This window comes from Doryrhamphus excisus, chromosome 15 (genome assembly GCF_030265055.1).
Source record: "Doryrhamphus excisus isolate RoL2022-K1 chromosome 15, RoL_Dexc_1.0, whole genome shotgun sequence".
NCBI lineage: Eukaryota > Metazoa > Chordata > Actinopteri > Syngnathiformes > Syngnathidae > Doryrhamphus > Doryrhamphus excisus.
Window position 1 is genome coordinate 13,018,681 of NC_080480.1, and position 18,101 is coordinate 13,036,781.

The 18,101-nt window shown below is 38.2% G+C and overlaps 1 protein-coding gene across 3 annotated transcripts in view; it reads right to left on the bottom strand.

Annotated features, from left to right (window-relative positions):
- The window catches only part of adgrl1a (adhesion G protein-coupled receptor L1a), a 286,520-nt gene extending 272,391 nt beyond the window's left edge, over nucleotides 1–14,129 (bottom strand). Inside the window, exons 1-3 of one of the 3 annotated variants that reach the window (XM_058050254.1) lie at nucleotides 13,740–14,129; nucleotides 13,612–13,648; nucleotides 165–230 (exon numbers count right to left, since the gene is read on the bottom strand). The gene's annotated coding sequence lies outside the window, so the exon portion shown is untranslated. The remainder of the gene's footprint in view (nucleotides 1–164; nucleotides 231–13,611; nucleotides 13,649–13,739) is intronic. The other 2 variants (XM_058050252.1, XM_058050253.1) reach the window with 2 other exon arrangements.
- Between the last annotated feature and the right edge of the window lie 3,972 nt (nucleotides 14,130–18,101).

Below are 18,101 nucleotides of genomic sequence, written 5' to 3' on the forward strand. Positions count from 1 at the left end.
TTTTTTATTCCTACCACCACCTCATACCTCTCAGCCATGATTGTTCACACACACACGGACACTTGCAATGATGCATGCACGAGAGGTATGACTGTAAATGACAATTGCACTGCTCCCTATGGGATACTATATAATATATGCTAGCATAGATTGGACAAACTCACCTTTTGTATGCAGCGGTTCAGGAGTAAACCAGGGGCGTCCAAACTTTTTCCACCCAGGACCACATACTGAAAAAAAAGAACACAATGGCAACTTTCAGATTTTGGCAACACATGTAGACATGCAAAGAATTATATTATTTATAATTATATTATTTATTTTATTTATTTATTTTATTTATTAATTTATTTATAATTATTGTAATTATATTACAAGAAAAAAAATGCATCTCAGCTTTGTGATATAGGTGGAAAAGCATAAGAACTGCTCTTTTTTTCCCCCCATTTTCAATTTTTTTTTATAAATAATCAACATACAATTATTATTCTAATTTTCCCCCAACCTAATTATCAAAAATGAATTTTATTTTGTTGTGTTTCATAATCTTAACATTAAAAAATAATTTTTGTATGCTACAAAAATATTTTTGCTAAACCTTTCCTCCTAATATTTTGTCATTAATATTTAAACATGCTACAATGCTACTTTTTTCCTCATTATGATGAGGAAAATAATATAATAATAATTATTATTTTTATTTATAATAATAAAATTATGACTTTTCTTTAAATCATAATGTATTTCTTAATATTTTTACCTTAAAATTAATGTAGATTTTTCAGTTTTTGCTGTTTTTTTTTTTTAGTTTTCTTGTTAAATTGTATTTTTAGAGGTTGCAGTGAGCCAACAAAATACTTCCGCGGGCCGCATTTTGAACACCCCTGGTGTAACCCCCTAAACACTGGCCTCCTTTCTTTTGAATTATTGAGCTCTTTCTTTCAAGGAGACCGCTTCTCTCCCCCCCCCCACCCTACATCACATGAGTAGGCCGCCATCAAAGCTGCTTCACCGCTCCTTCACCCATGTCTGCGGACACCACCCGCCCCAGCCTGACGTCGCCTCGTGACATTGACGGAGTCGCTCTTACGTCCCCTCACTCTTTTCTGCCTTGCTCCCTCTCCATCTTATTTTAAGCTCCCTACCCTGCTTCGCCTTTTTTTCTTTTAATCTCTCCAGCTTGCCTGCGCTCTCTCAATCTTTTTGTTGTTGTTTTCGCTTCAACCCTCCTTCTTCACTTCTCTCCTTCCTTGACTGTGCTTCTCTGTAATGTCACGGCCCACAGATGGGTGTCATTGAGTTGATGATGGGAGAAATGAGTCAAGGCAAGTGGGGGGTTAAGGCTGCGTTCTCAATTGTGGTTCGGCACTCTCATCGAGAGAAAACATTTAAAAAAGATACAGTGGAACCCCGCTGAGCACTAGTAATCCGTTCAGGAAGGTCAGACTATAACCGAAACATACTCTAACTAAATGTGTTTTTCCTATAAGAAATCATAAATAAATACATCCAAATTACTTATCAAAAAGTCAAAACAGTTTGAGTTCCCATCGTTGTTCGAAGTTCTCACTTGATGCATATGCTCTTTACTGTACAACCTCACATTCTGTGTGGAAGTGGTAAGTCTTTTACAGTTTTGTCCATACTCTTTTACAGTATTGACAGTTACTATGGTACCAATTATGTCATTTTATAGTCATATCACCTCATACTTCGGTACGTGACAAAAATCAAATAAAATAAATAAACAAATAAAACATAAAAATAAATATATTATATACATATAATGATTATAAAAAAATATATAATATAATAAATAAAATAAACATAAAAAATATATTAAAAACAACTATATTAGGAAAGCAGGAAGTGAACAAATGTAACAGTTACTGATTGTAAAAGTACCACATGGAGGGGTAGGATTTAATAAGCTTTGCTTCTTCCTACTCCTTTTGCATGTGTAACTGTGAACTGATTATGTGATGCATTCAATTGTAATCTGATGCATGTTCAAATGAAATAAAACCATTACCATTTTGTCCTTCTTTCCCACTCCCTTTCAAACCCTTAAGTTTAGAATAAATCAATTGGAAGCCAACTCATTAGCTCGGTAGCATGTAGCATCGGCCATCTCCTGTGTCCCTGAAGTGATCCCGTTGCCTGCGCATTATAGTGAAGTGGTGTTATTCCATGTCTACAGGGATTTAATAATGGCAAAATAGGATTTATAAATCCAACTATTTTCTATGCCGCTTATCATTAGCGTCGTGGGGTATGCTGGAGCCTATCCCAGCTGTCTTCTGGTCGCCAGCCAATCACAGGGCACATATAGACAAACAACCATTCACACTCACATTCATACCTTTGGACAATTTGGAGTCGCCAATTAACCTAGCATTTTTTGGAATGTGGGAGGAAACCGGAGTACCCGGAGAAAACACACAAACACATGGGGAGAACATGCAAACTCCACAAAGAGGTCGGTGGTGGTGTCTCATGTTAGAATGCTCGGTGCATTGCCATCCAGACACACTGCAGTTAGCACGCTGCCACTTGCAATGGGAGGCCATTCAGACGGGTGCTTGTGTGCGCTCTAATGGCGTTCCATTACAATCCCCCAAAGGACCCCTTTTGAGCAGACGCATGCATTGTACCGCTGTGTTATTATGTCACCTGGAACCAAGTGTATTGCTTGGAAGATAAGATGTGAACATTTGTAGTTGGGTAGCTCCATCTTTTCCCGGTGAATGGTCAAATCATTGTAGGGGGGGGGGGGGAACAAAAAAAATAGCAATGACACCTTTTATTCCCTGCTCTGTTTTCCATCACTGAGAGCAATGAAGCAAATGTGGAGGTAATAGGCGACAGTGGCAGTACACGGAATCCCAAACCTCATCAAGGACACATTTTGGCTCTGCGCAATTACAACATGGAGATAATCGATATGAGCTCTCTATTAAATACAATGATTTTGCACGTGTCATCTCCCTTTATCGCTCACGGCGGTCCGTGGAATCGATCCAATCAGTGGCAAAGCACGGAAGGCAAACTTTAAAGTCCAAAAAAACTGTAAATATTTCCCCAGCCTGTAACAAACAACTGTTTCGGGGAGCAAAAGGTGTGGATGTGCAAAAGGATTTGGACCTTAAATGTGTTGTTGTGAGCTTTGTTTGAGCAAGAGACAGATGTTTGCTGAGCCGCAAAAACAATACATTCAGTGGAAAGTGCTTCTGGAGAGCCTCCCACTGCTTTTTTTAAACTAACAAACAATAAAACAGAGCAACCTTCCTTTAAATCTACTCTGTATGGAGGAAAAAAGTACGGCGGAACCCAGAGGCAGTCTGCACTCACTTCCACTTTTTATATTTCAATATGGCCACCGCTCAGCTGGACTTTAGGTGATACAGTACGACGCAGTTAATTGGTTCAAGACCCAACTGTGATAAGTGAATTTCCACAAAGCAGGATTCCTTATTTATAAAATGAATATGTTAGTAGAGAGCCGAACGGTGGACGAGTGGTTACCACGTAACCACCATTCTGTTATATTTTATAGATTCCAAAATTGTCGACAGGTATGAATGAGATTGTGAATGGTTGTTTGTCTATATGTGCCTTGTGATTGGCTGGCGACCAGTCCAGGGTGTAACCCGCCTCTCGCCCGAAGACAGCTGGGATAGGCTCCAGCATACCCACGACTCCAGTGAGGATAAGCCGCATAGAAAATGGATGGACGTTAACTGGCGACTCTAAATTGTCCATAGGTATGAATGTGAGTGTGAATGGTTGTTTGTCTATATGTGCCCTGTGATTGGCTGGCGACCGACCAGTCCAGGGTGTACCCTGCCTCTCTCTCCCTCTCTCTCTCTCTCTCTCTCAAAGACAGCTGGGATAGGCTCCAGCATACTCACGATCCTAGTGAGGATAGGATTATTTCAGAGTAGGCCAACACATGTAGGCGTACTTCTGTTGTAGTCAAAGAGAGCCATGTTTTGCTTTACACTTTCTCATGCACTCCACATCACTACTGACTCAGACAGCTGGGATAGGCTCCAGCATACCCCCACGACCCGAATGGATGGATGGATATCATGTATCTTATATTTTTTTTACCATTTCTAATTTTAATTAGCTATACTTCGTTTCCTTATTTGACTTTAAGCAGCGTGTTGTGGCACTTTTTGATTCTGGAAATTAACGTGAAACCGATGCCGTATTTCTTATATACATACGTCTACTGTTGTCTAAGAAAAATAACATTAAATCAACTTTCAACCGACCTTCCGGTCCTTTCAGCAACACAAACTCGGCACAACGCCACACATTCAGTCCATACTCAACTCATTTCACTCGCTCACTTCTTTTGGTTTTGCAGCATGTTTTATAGAGCAGCAATTTCTCATTTGAAAAAAGAAAAAAAAAACATCACCCAGCTTCACCTCTTGTTCTGTTTGCACATATACTGACAGTCAGTCCATCTTAATGTATAAGAACTGAGTGGATGTTTCACTGCCCGTTCGGTTGGGTGGGACGTAACTGGCTCTGTACATCTTGTACGGAACAGTAGTGTTCATGTAGGGGCGTAGCCGTCTGATGAAGCGACTGCTCGGTCATTGCTCCCATCCATACCACCAAGTTTGTAGAAAGAGCGAGCGGAAGGCCGTCATTTACTTTTTTTTTGGGGGGTTGAGTGTAACTTGCCTGCGGAATAGCTAGAAACTGGAATGTGGCATCTGATCCTTGACAGAAAGGCTATGTACAGTCATCCTTTGCCACTGTGTGCTTTCAATTTCGCAGCATCACAGTGAGTTTTTCAGAATACTGTATATTAATTAATAAGTCAACACTGTTTTGTGGTTGACTACAGCCTATTAGTAAATAAATATGCATATGGTAGCAAACAATGCACAACGATGAGCCAATTCAAGAAACAATACAAGCAGTTGATGTTTGCTAAATACAAGAATGAATGTGCTATACATATCACTATATTGACAGTTACTATGGTACCATTATGTCATTATATGGTCACCTCGTACTTCGGTATGTGACAAAAATAAAATTAAAACCAAAAAAACACACAAAAGAAACTTAAACTATATTATGAAAGCAGGAAGTGAACAAATGTAACAGTTACTGATTTTAAAAGTACCAGATGGAGGGGTAGGATTTAATAAGCTTTGCTTCTTCCGACTCCTTTTGGACATGTGGAACTGTGAACTGATTATGGGATGCCATTGTAATCTGATGCATGTTCAAATGAAATAAAACCATTACCATTAGCACATATTTCTGGCACAAGGTAAGCATTTTGGGCGGCACGGCGGTCGAGTGGTTAGCGCACAGACCTCACAGCTAGGAGACCAGGGTTCAATCCCACCGTCTGCCATCTCTGTGTGGAGTTTGCATGTTCTCCCCATGCATGCGTGGGTTTTCTCCGGGTACTCCGGTTTCCTCCCACATTCCAAAAACATGCTAGGTTAATTGGCGACTCCAAATTGTCCATAGGTATGAATGAGAGTGTGAATGGTTGTTTGTCTATATGTGCCCTGTGATTGGCTGGCTGGCGACCAGTCCAGGGTGTAACCCCGCCTCTCGCCCGAAGACAGCTGGGATAGGCTCCAGCACCCCCCGCGACCCTCGTGAGGAAAAGCGGTAGAAAATGAATGAATGAATGAAGTTAAACCCTTTCAAGCAACTAAAGTAGGCATTCAGAAGACGCATTCAAAGACAGTGAGGAATCTGAAAGTGAAAAACCTGAAAGACAGACTTGTTTAAAGAATTAAAAATGAGTAAGTTTCAGTTTACTACCTGTACCTATCACATTGCATTAGCCATTTTACTATGCTTCTAATACTAGGTCTCTCATGTGGATAGAGATGGCTCACAAATAATGTAACCATATCGTTATGTGCGACACAATGGTATGGTATTTGAACTAAAACTTTATTTTGGCTTTATGTTGTAAAGCAGGGTTCTAAAACCCATGGCCCACGGGCCACCTTACTTGATGTCAAAGTTTATTTAAAGTGCTGCCTGTGTTCCCTGTGGGGATCGGGACAGGCACTAGCTTGCAGGCAGGTTGAAGGCAGCTCTTTGATTGGGCAAGCAATAACCAGCACGGAACCCGAGTGAGTACTGGGCGTGTGGTGGTAAGGCCGACTGGCTCAACCATACATTTTCCCAGCACACCATGAAGTCTCACTCCATGGGTGCCCATTACGGTCAAGCTAGCGGTAGATCACCGAGATAGTTTGGGTTCATCGCACAAATGTCACTTTGTAGATTTCGTATGACATCAGTCAGCTGACATTAAGCTCCTCTCCTGATTCACTCTCAGTGGTAAGATGCCTACATCTCTGACAAAAGTACCGTACACAAAAAAATATATATAGTAATACATGAATGCTAGGTAGCCATTTTGACCGACATATGAGTAGGACTAAGATTATGTACTCAACTAGTAAGGAATTATGTATACCGGTACTATGTGTGTATCTTTATTTCCATATTGAATGTCATCTACTACTTTGATTATATGTAAACACTGTTTTGTAATTTACAATAAGCTGTTATTAGTCTGAAATGTATATTTAAGCAAATTTTTCATACTATTGACCTAAATTAAGTATTTAAGCACCAGACTTGATCACCAAGGACAGGCTTGTATTCTGTTTTGGATTATCTCACAACAGTAAATACAAACATTCATTCATTCATTTTCTACCGCTTATCCTCACAAGGGTTGTAAGGGTGCTGGAGCCTATCCCAGCTGTCTTCGGGCAAGAGGTGGGGTACACCCTGGACTGGTCGCCAGCCAATCACAGGGCACATATAGACAAACAACCATTCACACTCACATTCATACCTATGGACAATTTGGAGTCGCCGATTAACCTAGCATGCATAATAGCAATAATAATCATTATCATCATAATACTACTTACTCCAGCGAAAACTCCACTCTGAATCCCGGGCGTCATTTATTTATGCCTTATTTTCTCTGATTGTATGTATATACTATATTAGGTAATATGGCTGAAATGGTGACTATAGGGGTGTTACTACATGTCTAGGGGCTCTAAATAAAAAAAAACATATATAGCAGGCTGTAAATGGGTTTTCTATGCTCCATATGAAAATATTTCAATTATGAATAAGGAATCCTACTGCGGAAATCAAGGATTACTGTATGTTGTTACTTTTCTGACCCCATCAAGTTCTTTCCTTCAACACCAACACTCGAAATAGGGAGATAGTCACCACTGATGGCGGGGGTGTCATGTCAAAACAATATATTTTATTTACATTCTGCGTGTGCCTTCCCTGAACTGGGTCTTAAACCTCCTAGTGTTAGTGCATTGAGTGGAGTGAACTTAATTTGGCCTTGTGAAAAAGAAGGTAGGACTACCAGGACTTACACGTAAAAAAAAAATAGACATTAATTCAGAGATTTAGCTCCAAGCTAAATGAATGTTGAGCTGTGTAAAAATAAAAAAGGGGTCATGCAGAGTGAAGCTGTGACAGAAGAACACAGATTTTTTTTTTTTTTGCTTAAAATGTATTTCTAGGGGCCCCAGACTTGTATTCTAAAATGTGAAAATGTAGTATAGTGGGATGATAATAATAGCCGCCAAGCTAATTAGAAGATGACTTCAATTAAGCATTAAGCAACAAGATAATCTCTGTCATTTCTCCCAACTATAATGCGAGTGCTGATATTCATTTGTGTGAAAGATGGTATTCATTTTCTCTCTGTCTCACACACACACACACACACACATACAGAAATATCCCCCTTGGTGCCACTAGAATGCACTGCTTGGTAGTTTATTTCTGGGTTTGATGTGTGAAGGGGTTACAGTGCATCCTGCTGGTGGAAAGCAACCATAACAGGCCTGGAGCGGCATTAGCCGAAGGAGTTCTATTGCTTTCTAAGTTTTTACAGCAGGTATTGACATGTTAGAAATATAGTACATGACAGTAGTTGTTAAAGCTACACTATGTAACAGTTGGATTATCGGACCATACAGCACAAGGTTGTGAGGTGCAATGTTGTACACAAACTGAGACAATATACTAAAACCGAGGTAAATATCCAACCAAAACCAAATCATACAAAAGGTTATACAGCAGGGGTGGGCAAATATTTTGACTTGTGGGCCACATTGAGTTAACAAAATTGTCCGGGGGGGGGGGGGGGGGGGGGGCAGAACATATTTAACACACACACAATTTTACGATGTAATTTAATTTTACAGTTTTGTTGAGGTTTTTTTTTTACTAAAGACATCCGACTTGCAAGTCATGTTACCAGTTTTTATGTTCATTCATTCATTTTCTACCGCTTTTTCCTCACAAGGGTGCTGGAGCCTATCCCAGCTGTCTTCGGGCAAGAGGCGGGGTACACCCTGGACTGGTGGCCAGCCAATCACAGGGCACATATAGACAAACAACCATTCACGCTCACATTCATACCTATGGACAATTTGGAGGTACCAGATAACCATCCATTTTCTATGTGGCTTATCCTCAGCAACTGGCGGGCCAGATTCAAACACTTGGTGGGCCGCATTTGGTCCCCGGGCCATAGCTTGCCCATCCCTGCTACACAGTAATCTCTCTTTTATTGCGGTTAATCAGTACCAAACCCGACCGTGATAAGTGAATTTCCACAAAGGATTTATAAATAGAATATTTTCATAGTTTGAGCATAGAAAATCTTATATCAACCTTCTAAATTTGGGTTTTAACATTATTAGGGCCCTCCAGACATGAAATATCTTACCTAATACAGTACCCGATACAGTAACTCGAGCATTTAAAACAGAAATACGACTTGTGTTGCTGTAAATGTGTTCCGGCACATGAGTCGCGACAGTACTGGGCCTGTTGTGAGCTCATTCAAACCTGCAATAAAAGCCAGTTGCTCCGGTGCTGGTGCTTGTGTGTCTCACCAAACATTACAATAAGTGACCCCTAGTGACCGGTGTAGAATACTACATGCCTCATTACAGTTCATTTATCCATGTTGTTGCTGTAAATGTATTCCGGCACATGAGTCGCGACAGTACTGGGCCTGTTGTGAGATCATTCAAACCTGCAATAAAAGCCAGTTGCTCCGGTGCTGGTGCTTGTGTGTCTCACCAAACATTACAATAAGTGACCCCTAGTGACCGGTGTAGAATACTACATGCCTCATTACAGTTCATTTATCCATGTTGTTGCTGTAAATGTATTCCGGCACATGAGTCGCGATAGTACTGGGCCTGTTGTGAGATCATTCAAACCTGCAATAAAAGCCTGATGTTCCGGTGCTGGTGCTTGTGTGTCTCACCAAAAATTACAATAAGTGACACCTAGTGACCAGTGTAGAATACTACATGCCTCATTACAGTTCACTTATCCATGTTGTTGCTGTAAATGTATTCCGGAACATGAGTCGCGACAGGACTGGCCCTGTTGTGAGATCATTCAAACCTGCAATAAAAGCCTGTTGTTCCGGTGCTTGTGTGTCTCATCTAACATTACAATAAGTGACACCTAGTGACCATTGTAGAATACTACATGCCTTAGAGTTCATTTATCCGTGTTGTTGCTGTAAATGTATTCTGGCATGAGTCGCGACAGTACTGGGCCTGTTGTGAGATCATTCAAACCTGCAATAGAAACCTGATGTTCCGGTTCTGGTGCTTGTGTGTCTCACCAAACATTACAAGTGACCGGTGTAGAATACTGCATGCCTCGTTATAGTTAATTTATCCATTTTTATGCTTGAAAATATTGAATTTAGACCAAAAATACGTTGTATCACATTACATATTCAACCACGAAACAGCATGATTTATTCATTAATATATTTTGGAAAAAGCATGATAAAAGTGAAGCCGCAAAGTTTGAAGTGGCATGAGACGACTGGATAGTAAAATTCAAATCAAACAAGTCCGGTAATGTCCAAAAACTTTTAAGCAACAAAGTTCTTTGCGGCGTCTCACGTCACCGCACTCCCAGATGCTAAATATATGTAAAATAATGCTAAATAATTTCTAAATAATGACGCCGGAGAGATAAAGTCAAAGAGCTTCATTCATCCCGGGAGCCATGCAGACGTTTCCCTCGATTATTCATGCACCTCCAAACTGAATCATAAACATTTATTCTGTACACACGTACAAATGACGGCAATCAATTTCAAGTGTCGTTCAAAGACAATATGAAGTACATCAGTCTGTGATTATTAACTTAGTGGCGTTGAATGCGTCCAGAGGGGCTCACTTTCAGACAAATGGGCTTCTTGGAATTTTCCACATTAGGGCGCCAAGCGCCGGTGCATTGGAGGGTTGGCGCCGGTCGTTGTTTAGGCCGCAGAAAAATACAGCCTTCATCGTCAAAATTGGATGTGTGTACATTAATATAAAACATTACTGGTATTAATTTGTAGTGTATTACATCTTAACCATGCATGCAATGTACAAATCAATATAGATATTTTAATACCGGCTTCTGTACCATTAAACTGGCTTTATGATGCCATCTTTTAAAGCAGCGTGTATGTTAGAGATCTAACAAAGCATACATTTTATTACATTAATCCGCCTAACAGCCTGCAGGCCTCATTTGTAAACAGCATGTCATGAAATAGTTGCAGATTTAATATCCACCCAATAAAGTTGGGAGTTGCACATTACATGGGTGAGGGTTGTTAACGATTAGGACGTTAATGTGACGTCTGCAGAGATTCACGATTTGCAACATTAGGAACACCTGCATAGTCAATACGAGAGCAGGCAGATTTTTAGCATCAGATCATCCATTCAACTGAATTATTCTTTTACGCAACGCAAAAGACACAAAGAATACGTTTACACCAGTCAAAGATCCTTTATAAATCAGAAAAGTGCAATTTTGAGGGGAAAGTCATGAATTTAGTACTTTGTCAACTTTATTGTGGTAATATTAAGGCTTTTTCTCTCATAAACCTTCAACTTTATTCTGAAAAATGTCTGACTTTTTTCTTGTTCTTGTTATGTTATATACATTTTTTTCAGAAATTTTTGACTCTCAGATTTAAGGCGCTTTTTCTTGTAAATTTGCAATTTTATTCTCATAACTTTTCCTTGTAAATTTTTAACTTTCTAAAATTTATGGTGCTTTTTCTTGTAAATTTACACGTTTATTCTTGTAATTTACGACTTTTTTGTTAGAACTTTGACTCTCAAATTTATAGCACTTTTTCTTGTAAATTTAGAATTTTATTCTTGTAATTTACGACTTTTTCCTCATAAATTTTTGACTTTCTGAAATTTATGGCGGTTTTTCTCGTAAATTTACACCTTTATTCTCATAATTTACATTTTTTTCTGGTAAATGTATGGCTTTTTTCTCGTACATTGTACAAAAAGTTGTACAGTTAAGAGAAAAAAATATTTACAATTAAGTAAATTTATGAGAAAAAAGTCATACTTTTTTTGTCTCTCGTAATAAATGTTTCTCAAAATGACAAAAAAGTCTTGACAACTTTATTTTTGTTTATTTACGAAAAATTCAATATTTGATTCAGATATTTTCTATTAAAAAGTCATACATTTACGACTTTATCCTTGTGAAAGAAATGTTACATATTTGAGAATAAAGTCAGAAATGGTGGCCCTAATACTCCATTGTACTCTATTTTGAATCACCTACTCCAAAATCACAAAAAGTCAAAGATCCTCTATATGACAGGAGTGCACTGGTGCTTTTAAAAAGGACCAACTACAAAAACACAAGTCAAAGATCCTCTATATGGCAGGAGTGCTCTGCTGTTTTTCATGACCTAATCTGCATAACCCACCAAGCCGACTGTTATTATTGGTAGTAGTATTATTAACTTACCGTTTAGTCAAAATAAGTTCCACTTCCTGTTCTATACGGTCTTCATCCCACTTATGGTGTGGTATCACAATAAATTAGAGATTAAAGAAGGGACATCACGCATGAGCGGGGGATTTTCCAGAGACGATATTTCTTCTGAATGAAAGAAATTTAAGGGCATGGAAATCAAAGTTATTGAATCCAATGAATTAATTATCTGTTACATTATTCTCTGCCGTAACCGTTATTTTTGATTCAATGAATAAAGCTCCGGACATTCCTCCAATGCACACAATCCGTTCATCCAAAAAGCCTAAAAATAGCACACTTATCAAACCCAGGAGAATATGAAACCAAATGCAATGCAACCATTTTTTCTGCAAAAACATAAAACATATTCCATCATTTCCCCTTAAGCCGCCTCCTGGCTTTCAGCGCATGTGGACCGGCATCGTGTTTAAAAAGTTTAGGTCAGCATCTTTTCTTTTCTTTTTTTTTTTTTTTAAGAACTTGCTGAATTTGCTGACTTGGTGGTTCCACCTTAATTTCCAAGCCAATAATAGGAGGTACTTTGTTGTTCTACATTGCACCTGATGAGATTTTTCTCAGCGCTACCCCCTTTTAAGCTGGTGCAATAATACTAATAATAATAATTCACACAAGTAAACACAAAATGGGTAGAAATAAGCCTGCACTGTTCCATCTATAGCCCAGTTAAAGAACTAGGCTACAACTGAGATCATATTTTGGTCGTTTCAGTGAATGTGTAGTACCCATGTTTGTCCACTAGCATGTGCTATTGCTACCTGTGATCAAATGAGCACAAAAAGCTGCTTGTTGACATGCACATATGATAGGAATATCCTTTAAATTGCAATCAAATCAGCTAAATTACAAAAAAATTTAACAATTGTGTTAACATATTTTTTTCAAAAATTAAACCATTACAACAAGAGTAATGTGCAAATTCCTGCAATAAACTATGACCATAATATAAAAGACAAAATAAATAACAAAATAAATGATAATGGTTAATTCAAAGATAACATATCACCACATATTTTTTTTAAAAAGTCAGAGTTAAAATGAATAATACAATTAATTTAAAACAATGAAATTGAGCTCACCCGTGATCATAATAACAGCCAGTGATATAAATGTATTAATAATTCCAAGTAAATTGTATTTTGTTAAATATTTTAAATAAAAAATACATCTAAAATAATAAATAAATACAACCGTGCATTAGAAATAATATACAATTAAAATCGATTTTATTTGGTGTACATACACCAAGATATGAGGGCTTATATTATTTTTAGAAAAGGTAATTATTTAAAAAAAAATGCTTCCTCGCTGGCTAGTAAAAACGCCATCATTTCCTCTGAACAGCAAAACATTGTTGTACCAAATAGGTCAACGTTTGCATGGGGGGGAGACCCATCAACAATATTCAATGTGAACTATACAGGGCAACAATACTTCATACTGTAGTCCAATTTTCTATCAACACATTGTACCAAGTGGATAGAATAAATCCGCACAAGATGTGCCTTCGGGAACAATTTATTCCTCACAAAATGAGGGAAATGTCATTTTGCACATATTGTGGGCACGAATGGTCTGTTGGAAGGCGGAGGGTTTTTTTTCGGGGGGGGGGGGTTACTGTGACATTGCCGTACATTCATTCTAATTCCAGAAATCGCCACAATAATTATTTTATAAATAGAATAATTAGTAATTCCAATAGAAACATACCAGTGGAAGGGACGTTGTCTGCAGTCAGGTGAGTGAGCTGAAAAGTGGGAAAAATATTTTTTTTTAGTAATTTGACACACACAATACCCAACAGATAGAATAAACACAAATGATGCATTCAATGTCACCTTGCAAGCGCAGCTATTCGTAGAGTCGATGTTCTTTTCCAAAAGAAAACCCAAAGTGTTAATATATTTTGGCTTTTTGTAAATCTAAAACCATTTCTGCTACACTTAAAGTAACCTTTTGGCAATGACGAGCGTACGTGTAATCGCAAACAACCTTGATTGCTTACAGGTGTGCGTGCTCTTACAAATTAGGCAAAAGTGCAGACCAAAAAGATGCTGTACGAGTGGGATATAATTGTGGGATATAAATGTTTACAGAAAACTACAAGTGGAACACAGCGAAATTAGACCACGCCAAAATATTTTTTAGATAATTTAGCTAGCTAGCTAGCGTCTTTTTATCGACAGAGCTGCAACCCAAAACCGGAAGTAGAAGAGACACTTTTCACAACAAAACCGGAAACGTACACAACTCGAGTTGCAAGTCAAAATGTGAACAGATGCTATGTTTGAATTCGGGGTCTGCATCCTACTAGGTCAGTAGCCTATCTAGTCTACGAAGGCCAGGCTCCTCCTCCAGCCGCGTACAACAAAAGCCTTGTGAATTCAGACGGTCTAGCCTTCCTTACACTTCCTGGTTGTGTCACGTGATCTCGTGTTTACACTGACGTCCTGACAGAATGACATTTGTCTTCAATCCCGAGTTTAGTAGCATCACTAAAGTGAAGTAGAACAAACAAAATTTACATAATAGCAGATAAGGTTATTCGTTTTTTTTATATAGGTTTTAGAGGGGAGATGTATCTCCAGTTAACAGCGTTAATTCTGCTTTACAAATGATTACTGTATTTAAATATAGTAATCTCACAGCACGATGACGTCATGCGTCATGCGCACTTTTAACCAGGCTAAGGCAAGACAGACAGCTAGATAAATAGTAGATAAACTATAGGCGGGTCTGTATTAAAAAAAAGTCAAAGGAGAAATAAAGGGAAGTGTGATTTTGTATGTGTGTGCGTGTGTGTGTGTGTGTGTGTGTGTGTGTGTGTGTGTGTGTGTGTGTGTGTGTGTGTGTGTGTGTGTGTGTGTGTGTGTGTGTGTGTGTGTGTGACGCAAATAGTTTTTTTTTACTGTTTTGCTTCATAGTTCCCATCAAAGTCAGCGATGGGGTGGAGGTATAGGAAATGAATGAAATCTTCCTTTCATATCTATAAAGCAATACTCCATTGATTCTGAGTCAAATTAAGGCCGGTATAAGGAATGCCAATCCGATACCGATACAAATTCACTTTATGTGTTTGGTAAATTATTAAAATGTAGTGTATTTCATAGAATAGTGTAATGATTGTTGTTTCGTGGTTGACTGTGGCGTATTAGTTGTCAAAAAATATTGAAAACAAGTACCCATAATCATATAGAAGTTAATGTAACCCAAGGAAATAAGTCAGCTTCTACCTCAGTAGATATATTAAAACAACCTATGCAAAAATTGTAATGGTAACACCAATACTTTATATTCACTCAACATATTGCATAAATAACAGCATTTTAATTGGGTGGAAATTCTTTCCATAATTTTATTACGTTATTTTACTAAGCACCAGTGCACTCCTGTCATATAGAGGATCTTTGACTTGTGTTTTTGGAGTAGGTGCTTCAAAATAGAGTACAATGAAGTATTAGGGCCACCATTTCTGACTTTATTCTCCAAAATGTAATTTTTTTTCACAAGAATAAAGTCATAAATGTATGACTTTTTAATTGAAAATTTCTGAATCAAATATTGATTCATTATTGATTGATAAATGACAGCATTTTAATTTTTTATTACATTCACCCAAGAAATTATTTCTTTGAGTGTATATATAGTATTCTGGTCACTAGACATCAGTAAACCCTGAAGTATATCGAGGTAACAGAATGATAGAGATCCAATGAAGCTCTAAAAACTTGTCATGACAATCGTGAAATGTTTCTTATTCTGAAAATAAACGCACGGGCGTCAGACTTAGAGCTCTCACAGTCTCCATCCTGACTGCGGGGCAGGAAGTTGTTGAGACAGCTGGGCTGGGTTTGGCTCGGAGGTCCCTCCTCATTGTTTGAGAACTCCGAAACATGCACAGTCAGACACAAAACAGTCGCAAATTGTCGCATGTAGGTGTTCCATCTCTACACAGGCAGGAAGAAGGTGGGAGAGATAACAGGATAAAGGGGCCCTGTCTGCTTGCAATGTACATCAACTCACATGTTAAAGCCTCCAGATGTCATTCAAATATCATTTATGGTTGTGACACAGACTTACCACATCTGTCGGAGCACTCTTCCTGTAATTCTGACTCTTTGTGCTCACCAAGACTCCTTTTTTTTTTAGGTCATGTTTGTGTCAGCAACATTTCAGCTCCAGCTCCCCTGGAGGCGAGCTGTCTGTCACTCTCACGCCAAAAGTGACCACCCAGCTTGGCAGTGGTATGGTGGAACGCGGTGACCTACAAACGGCCTTGTCACTCCGGTTGCTCAAAAAGGGAGAAAAGTCACCGAAAGGTTGTTGGTTTGTTCACTCAAGTTGACATGCATGGCCAGTACAGAAGATCATCAAGTGTTGTGATGTTTAGATAAGACACTGGACAAAAAATAGAAAAGAAGAACTATATCAGAACATCACACCCCCTCCTTATTCACTGTTTCTGCTTTTATGCTTATTACATGTGGAATTTTTTTACACTATATGCTTGGGGTCTTGTCCCATTCCATCTCACATGCAACCTGTCGCTAGGCAGAACTCACACCCATAGGCCAATGAAAAATAAATAAATAACAAGGCTGTTTGAATGACAAATTATGGGAACTTATGGCGTCAGAAAGACACACTTTAAAAATTTGGGTATTTTTTTTATTTTATTTTTTAATTTAATTTTTCAAACTTTAAACTTTTAATTATTATTATTTATTCAAAATTATGTAAATTATTTGTGAAATTTTCTGTTTACGCTGTACATTGTTGTTCATATTTGATGTCATCTATTTATTCATCACATTATTATCATTATTTATTAGTTCTATCTATCTATCTATCTATCTATCTATCTATCTATCTATCTATCTATCTATCTATCTATCTATCCATCTATCCATCTATCCATCTGTCCATCTATCCATCTATCCATCTTTCTTGGTGTGATGATAACCATAGAATCAGGAATACAACCCAAAAGAATATAGTAATAGATTTTTTTTAATTCCTGTGATGATGACCAAGGGTGGAATTGAACTTGGGTCGCCTTTTCATTAGATATAATATATTTGAGTTTAAAAATTTGTCGCCACATGTGATGAAGGCGTGATGGTGGCACCTGCACCCAAACCGGTGTTTTACATTATATCTGCTATGTTTTTGGATAATATTGCGGTCTTCAGCAGGCACAGTATCATAGTCTCAGCTACTTGTTGCTAGGCGGAATTCACTTTTGTCCTGTCCAGCATTTGGGGCAGATAGTATTATTGATTTAAATACCCTTACACTACACCTTTCCTTTTTATATGGAGTATTATTTGACTTTACTTGATGTTTTGTTGTTATGCAAATTTGGAGCTGCAGGACGGGAGCAGGAGGGGATAGAAAAGAAGAAAAACAAAAACAGAGGGGTGATGATTATAAAGACCATATTGGAGAGGACAAAGTATTAAACAGCCAGTGATATTACAGAAATGAAATTAGTGGTAATAGTAGTAATGAAAATATGAACCATGAAAGTAAACAGAGTGACAATAACACACAATAATATAATAATAACAATAACAACTATGATGTAATTCGATCTGTCCCTTACTCAGATCCTTTAGTCTTTTTGATGTATTTTGGTATTCTTTCATGACAACTTTAAAGGCTGTAAGCACGTTTTTATGCTCTGTTGTCTTTAAATGGTGAGTAATTTTACTTTATTTTTGTTTTATTTTGGCCAGTGTACTCAAAGCAGTTTAGCGTATCCACGCAGCAAGTTGCCCCACAGGCAGTGTGTCCCCTGACCCTCTGTCCCTACATCACAAGATGCCTTACACCCCAGGGGAAAAAAAACCCAAATTAGAAAATGTTTTGAAAATACGACCTCTATGTTCCAAGGTCAAAATCAGGCATCGCTGTCCCATTGTTCCACATGGACACAATAAGCGGCAGCATCCATATATATGTCATCATCATAGTTATAATGTAATGTAATGTCCCTGCTTGGCATCCATCTGGACGCTGTGAAACAATGACAGGATCACACAGTCTAACGTATCCTCCAAAAACAGAATGATGACATACAAAGCCTGTACAAAATATTCACCCCTTCATGTTCCCCATGATGACCAGGATTTCATTAATAAAAGCAATAAAAGGCTGAATGATCAAAGGGGGTAATACTTTTTAAAGGTACCGTATAA